This window comes from Felis catus, chromosome B4, assembly GCF_018350175.1.
Source record: "Felis catus isolate Fca126 chromosome B4, F.catus_Fca126_mat1.0, whole genome shotgun sequence".
Classification (NCBI taxonomy): Eukaryota; Metazoa; Chordata; class Mammalia; order Carnivora; family Felidae; genus Felis; species Felis catus.
Window position 1 is genome coordinate 40120281 of NC_058374.1, and position 7635 is coordinate 40127915.

Genomic DNA, 7635 nt, shown 5'->3' on the forward strand with positions numbered 1-7635 from the left:
AGGGCAGGGGAGGGCTCAGCTCAAGAGCTAGAAGGAAGCTGGAAGAGGAGGAGTTGGGGAAAGAGCACAGCAGGAAGTGTAGAGAACCAGGACTCAGGATTCTAATCCTATAGCCCTCAGGATCTCTGTTTCAGAAAAAAGAGGAATAAAGAACCAATGCATAGCTGTCTTACCATCAGGGTGGAGAAGTACTCTATGACTTCCCTTCCCTTTAACTGGTTTTGCTTTCCCTTGTGGTGGATTTCTTATGAAAGGGGGTTGCAGGGTGTGGTTGTTGAAAACCTGGGTTTGAATTCCAATTCTACATTTGTTAGCTAGTTGAACTTGGGGAAGTTCATCAGCTTCTTTAAGCTTCAGGGAAGGGTGAAGATTAAAAGAATAATGTATGTAAAATAGCATAGCACACATAATTCATTTATCAAAAGTTAACTGATACTGTAAAAAGTGCTTAGTTTGACCCAGGAACTGACTGGAAATTTGGGAAGGCATTCCAGACAGGGTGATAGAGTTGTCCTTCTGCAAACAAAATTCTGAGGACTGTTCTCATGGGCTTTGCACCTATTTGGAGACAGAAGATGTGAGTTCCAGTCACAAGGCCACCATTAACAAGCTGTGAGCCCTGCAGGCAGCCCAAGTAAGCTGTTCAGGGCTCAGGTTCTCATTTAAAAATAAGGATACTACTAAGTGCTTGATCTGCCTCAAAGGGGTCTCTGGCAACCTCAAGAGCACTTTGTGAAAGGCAAAAATCCGGGCAAACACTAGGGGTCACTAAGGGGAGTGACTGGTGCACTGAGCAGGATGGTGATCCCTGGAAGTGAGAATGGTTAGGGAGAGAGAAGAGGAGGTGGGGAGGGGGCAGAGAGTGGAAGAGAAGTTGCTAAGAAGCTGACAGACAGTAGATAGAAGAGTCAAGATCACTCTTGGATTGGCTGGAGGATCAGGGTTATAACCAGGAAGGACTAAATCCCAGGTACAAGTGTAACGGTAGGATTTCTGTGAAAGACTGTTTTGAGCCACATGGGCTGAAGGTCATAGGGGTGGAGAATGTAAAATAATGATAATAAATAAGATTTATTCAGTTACTCATTATTCATTTATTTGACAAATCTTGAGTGCCCATGATGTGCCAGGCAAGGTTTTGGGTGCTGGGGATACATACACCAGTGAACAAAACAAAAAAGAATCCTTGTCCTCATGGAGCTGATGGCCTAAGCAGGAAAATAGATACATTAAAATTTGTTTAATGTTTATTTATTTATTCTGAGAAAGAGAGAGAGAGCACACTAGCAGGGGAGGGGCAGACAGAAGGAGAGACAGAATCCCAAGCAGGCTCCTCACCATCAGCGCAGAGCTTGATGTGGGGCTCAAATTTATAATCTGTGAGATATGACCTGAACTGAGATGAAAAGCTGGACGCTTAACCGACTTAGCCACCCAGGCACCCCAATACATTTTCAGCACAAATATATAAAATGGGGCAACTGGAGAGCCACAGTTGGACCCTAGCCTCACATCATATGCAAACATTAACTCAGAATGGATCAAAGACTAAAGTGCAAGAGCCAAAGCTATCAACTCTTAGGAGAAAACATAGTCATAATCTTTGGGACCTTGGACCTGGCAATGGGGTCTTAGTTATAACACCAAGAGTGCAAGCAGCAACAGCAAACCAGATTAATTTGAATTTCAAATTAGAAACTTTTGTGTTTCAAGTTATGCTCCCCCCCACCAAAGTGCAAAGACAACTTACAGTCTTTTTGTAACCCTGCTCTAAAAAAAAATAAAATCTATTCACTTTTTAAAAAAACTCACAAGATGGGAGAAAATATTGCAAATCATATATCTGATTAGAGACTTGTATCTAGAATATATAAAGAATTCTTTAAGAATGGGCAAAGGATCTGAGTAGACATTTCTCAAAATATGCTGCACAAGTAGACAATAAGCACATGAGAAGATGCTCAGCATTCTTAGCCCACCAGGGAATGCAAATTAAAACTACAATGAGATACCACTTCACATTCACTGGGATGGCTATAATTAAAAACAAACAAGTAAGCAAGCAGACAAAAACCTTAGAAATTACCAATTGTTGGGGCATCTGGGTGGCTCAGTTGGTTAAGAATCTGACTGCTGGTTTTGGCTCTGGTCACGGTCTCACCATTTGTGAGTTTGAGCCCTGCCTGGGGCTCTGCGCTGCCAGTGTGGAGCCTGCTTGGGATTCTCTCTCTCTCCCCCTCTCTCTGCCCCATCCCCTGTTCATGCACATGCACTCTCTCTCTCAAAATAAATAAGTAGAAAACTTAAAAAAAAAAAGAAATTGTTGATTGTTGGTGAGGGTATAAAGCGATCAAAACACTCACACCCTGCTGGTGGGAATGTAAAACGGAGCAGCCATTTTGGAAAACAGTCTGGCAGTTCCTCACAAAGATAAACACAGAGTTACCCTGTGACCCAGCGATTCCACTGCTGCATGTACCTGAAAGAAATGAGAACATGTCCACAAAAAATTTGCATATGAATGTTCATAGCACATTATTCCTAATAGCCCAAAGCTAGAAACAACCCAATTTTCCATCAGCCGGTGAATGGATAAACAGAGTGCACTACACTCTTGTGATGGAAACTTATTTGGCCACAGAAAGTACTGGAGTCCTAACACATGCTACAACATAGATGAACCTTGAATATATTATGCTAAGGGAGGGAAACCAGTCATAAAAGACTATGTATTATACAATTCCATTCATGGGAAATGTTTACAATAGGCAAATATGGAAGAAACAAAGTGGGTTAGTGGATGCTGTGAGTTGGTGGGAAATGAGGGGGGTGGGGCTTTGGGGAAGGCTTTGGAGGTGATAGCTAAAGGGTTTTCTTTGGAGGTGAGGAAAATATTCTAAATTTGATTGTGGTGATGACTTGCACAGCTCTGCAGAGTCTATAACCCATTGAATTGTACACTTTAAATGGGTGAATTGTATGGCATGTGAGTTATCTGTGAATAAAAGCTGTTACAAAGAAACAAATACATGTTGGGTCAGATGGTAATAAGTTCTATGAAGAAGAATAGTTGGGCTGTGGTCGGGAGGGCCTCTCCAGGAAGGTAACATTTAAGTGCAGACTGGGAAGAAGTGAGAAAGTAAACTCTACAAGATTATCAGGGGAAGAATGTTCCAGGCTGAAGGAACAAGTGCAAACCCGGAAGGAACAAGTGCAAACCCGGAAGGCACAGAGAGTTGTCCAGAAACTGTGAGGAGGCCCTTGTGGCAGAAGCTAAGTGAGGGGGAGGAGCGGAAGTCTCCCAGGTAGGCGCAGGCACCTTCCAGATTACATAGGATCAGAAGGACTGAGGTTGCCGCTCGGATTTTATAGTTGGTGTAATGGGAAGCTATCGTAGTTTTTGAAGCAAGCAAATGATACACGTGGCTTCACATTTTTAAATGACTCTTGCTGGGGGTGGAGAACAATGTGCAGAATGGTGGAAGCAAATGGAGAGTCTCTGTGGGAAGAAAAGGCCCTGGTTTGTAATGTATGCTAATTCCTGTGGTGTAAGTATTCCCGCTGTGGCCACTTTCAAAAGAGCACCAGTTTGACAACAGGCTGGAAACATTCCTGAAAACTGAGCAGTAGGCTCTTGGGAACCAGTATGGGCTCCAGCACACTCCTGGTGGGGGGATATCGATGGAGAGACTTCTAGAGCAATAAAATGGTGAGACAAAGTAATTGGATTTGGGGCATATTTTGAAAGCTTCCTCCTATTACGAACAAGGGCAAATGGCATTCTTGCTCTATCTGATTTAATCCTCATAGCAGCTCAAAGCCCCTGTTGGCCCATAGAGGACCTTTGAACAGATTAGAAAAAGACACCCCTTGCTCTGGATGTGAGCAGCCACAGCAGGGTGTGTTGTGTGTTGTGTGGAGTACGGGTTTGGCTTCAGCCCCACTCACCCCAGCTGCCCCGTGTAGGGTACAATCTGCCAATTCATAACAGAGCATCCCTTTGATAGAGTTGACAAAGATGCTGTCGTGTGACTCCCTTTTTATTATGGATGAGAGATTGGTAGTCCAAATTAGTTAAGCAACTCGCCTGAAGTGGGGGAGATGGGATTTGTACCCAATGTATTATAGCCTGACACCCCAGACTGAATCTGAACACCCAGGCTGTCGTACCTGCCAGATTGCAAGGGCAAGGAGGTGAAAGGAAGAGAAAGAACAGAAAACCCAGGGTTGCAGATTTCTAGGGCAAAATTTTATCCCTGGAGTTGTGGCTACGCAAGGTAAAGAGAAGGGAATTACAGTTTTTAATTTCTACTTTATGTATCAAGTATTCCAAATATCTTCACATTAATTTGGAGGAAGAGAAATTTTGGTTTAATTTTATTGTTTTTATTTTTTTTTAATGTTTTCACTTATTTTTGAGAGAGAGATAGAAACAGAGCATGACTAGGGGAAGGGCATAGAGAGTTGGAGACACAGAATCTGAAGCAGGCTCCAGGCTCTGAGCTGTCAGCACAGAGCCCAAAGCGGGGCTTGAACTCATGAACTGCGAGATCATGACCTGAGCCAAAGTCGGACGCTTAACCGACTGAGCCACCCAGGTGCCCCTTGGTTTCATTTTAAAGAGGAGAACACTGAAGCTCAGAGAGGTTAAGAAATGTGCCTAGGATAAAACAGTTAGTGAGTGGCGTCTGGGGCAATGGCCCCATATCATTGGTCAGGAGCTTGAGCTACAAGCAAGCAGAGGTGCCCTATCCTTTCACTGTGTCTACCCTTCCTCTGAAGGTGATAGGCACATTTATGGCCAGGGAGCAAGTTGGCCACTTCCTGACATATTTTAGGAACCCAATATCACGGCAGTATGGGGTTTGTTATTTACCAGCCACTCCAGTTGGGTACTGGGACTGCGGTGATGAACCACCATTGTCTCTGACCTTGTAAATGACTCTGCCCTCCTCTTTGTGTTCTCATTTACAGTCTGGGGCACAAATCCCATTTGCTCACTCCCTATCTATCCACGGCTTTCAGGAAAAGCAGGATGCTCACATGGTTTGACATTTCTCTAAGCAGCTGTGGGAAATAGAATCTGGACACATGGAAGCTGTCAAAAATGGAAACTCTCTCTCCTGTACATAAAATGTCACTTTGCCCCTTCCCCTGCCAATTCTCGAGCTGACAGAATCAGGAACGCCCACTGCAGGATTTCTAGATAGCGCCAGGCCAGCCGTCCGCCTGCACCCACTTCTCTCTATTCTGGACAAGAGAACAAGGACCTGGTTTGTGAGGATGCGGGCACTTTCCTAGAGCAGGGCCCCTTTCTGGCTTTGGGAAGGACCGGAGGATTAGGCTGGAAGTTTTTTTCATGGAAATGGAATTCAAATTGGAACCTTATGTCTGGTTTCTCTGTACTGCAGAGCATGGCCTGAGCATAGCCCCCATCAGCCAGATGTGGCATTCTGAATGTGGACTCTCTGATAAGCTAAGCATACGCCTGCTCCGTAAATGAAAGGCTGCATGCGTATCTTATTACTGAAAGGGCTCACTTCTGGTCATGAGACAGTGAAATACAAAGCCCAATGTGTGTGTTTGGTGTGTGTGTGTAAACGGGGAGCCACGCAGGGTTAGCTCTGCATTCAGGAAAGCAGGCAAATAGGTTGAGCACTGGGTCCCCTGAGCTTGAACATCTTACTTCCCAGGACAGAGTCCATTCTAGCAGCCAAGTGACTTTCTACAAGTTACTTGGCTTTCAGCTAGCTATTGCTGCAAAACCAAGTACCCAGCTCCTAGTGACTTAACACAAGGATTTGTTATTGTTATATGCCACAGTTCTGTGACTCGGGAATTCAGATGAATCACGGTGGGAATGTCTTGTATCTGCTCTGATGTCTGGGGCCTCAGCTGGATGATTTGAATGACTGAGTCCTGAAGCAGCTAGAGGCTGGTGGGAGACTCTCTCTAAGTGTGTGTGTGTGTGTGTGTGTGTGTGTGTGTGTGTGTGTAGGTGTGTGCATGTATGTATATACTTTGCCCCCTACTAGATAGACTCTCCTTGGGGTCAGGATTCATGATTATTTTGTTCAAAATTATATCTCCAGGGCCTCTTGCAGTACTTGGTACACAGAAGATGCTCAAAATTATTTGTGGAATAACTGCACGAATTCCTCTGAAGTCTCCAGTATACATGGCAAAATACAGTGGGCAGTGACAAGAGGTAACAAAGAACACTCTCAAGGATCCTTCTTTTTGTTCTCTTCTCAGATATAGACACTGTTCAGCTCGCCCTGAAGTGAGTGGAGAATGTTATTTATTTTGTAGTTAAGACAGCTTGAGGAGTTCAGGGCTCACAGAGTCTTACCTACACTATTGCCTGGGATAATAGAACATGCCTGTGATAATTAATTTGAGCTTTTAGGATTAATAGGTTCTGGGAATAAATGGGAGACACAGAGTACTTTGAGATTTTTAGATGGCAAATCAGCTGGAAATGTCTTTTACTGTAATTTTCACCTCTCTATATTTTGGCTGTTAGTATAAAATCCTTCAGTTTCTGCCATTCATCTTTCTCTTAGATGAGCACTTCCCAATATAGAATGGTACAGGGATACTTGTGAATCTGAGGGAAAATGGCATCTGGGAGCATGTGTCTGTATCCCTTCTTTCTCTCTCTGTGCCTCTGTGGCTTTGGATACTGCAGCTAGTAACCCATGTCCTGCTCTGCATTGCCTCCAGGAATCAACTCCTGGGTCTTCCTGGAGGGGTGTATAAAGCCCACTCCTCACCCAGTGGGGAGGACCTGGTTGGCGATATCTAGTGTCACAGTGGTAGAGCAGAATTGGAAGAAGGTTCTTCTCAGGGACTTGCAGCCACTATTGCTCTTGAGGAGAATGTAGTTCTTACCAGTCAGTGGGTAGATGCCCAGAGAGCCTCTGAAATACTACAGACCTAGTATTACAAGCACATATCCAGAATCCAAGGGTTGTAGAATTAGGATTATAATTTACTTTAGAATCTAGAGTCCCCTTGTGCAAGAGGGGAAACCAAGGCCCAAGGAACTGCCATGACACAGGCTGGACAGTAATCATGTGGGCCCAGAAGTCAGGCTCCCTGACTTCAACACTTTATTTATTTATTTATTTAAAAATTTTAACACTTTTTTTGAGAGACAGAGCATGAGTGGGGGAGGGGAAGAGAGAGAAGAAACACAGAATCCAAAGCTGTCAGCACAGAGTCTAACACAGAGTTCGAACCCATGAACCATGAGATCATGACCTGAGCCCGAGTCGGAAGCTTCACTGACTAAGCCACCCAGACGTCCCTCAACATTTTAGTGTTCAAGTGTTCAAGTGTTCAAGTGTTCAAGGCTCTGGATGTGACCATCCTTTGCAAAGGGTAAAGCGCCATGAAAAAGTAAGGTCATTGTTAATGGTCACATATCCTGTGGTCACTTGAATGGGAAACATAAATGGGGAGGAAACAGTCTCTTCATAACAGCGATGACCTCACCCTCCTTTCTTGCATGCCCTCCCACCCCACCATCCACACAATGGTTCTCCTCTTCTTTGGACTCTGGCCCCCTTGCTGTTGTCCTTGTCCCAGGCCTAGATGGAAACAACACAATCATTTCAGAAAACAGTGTTC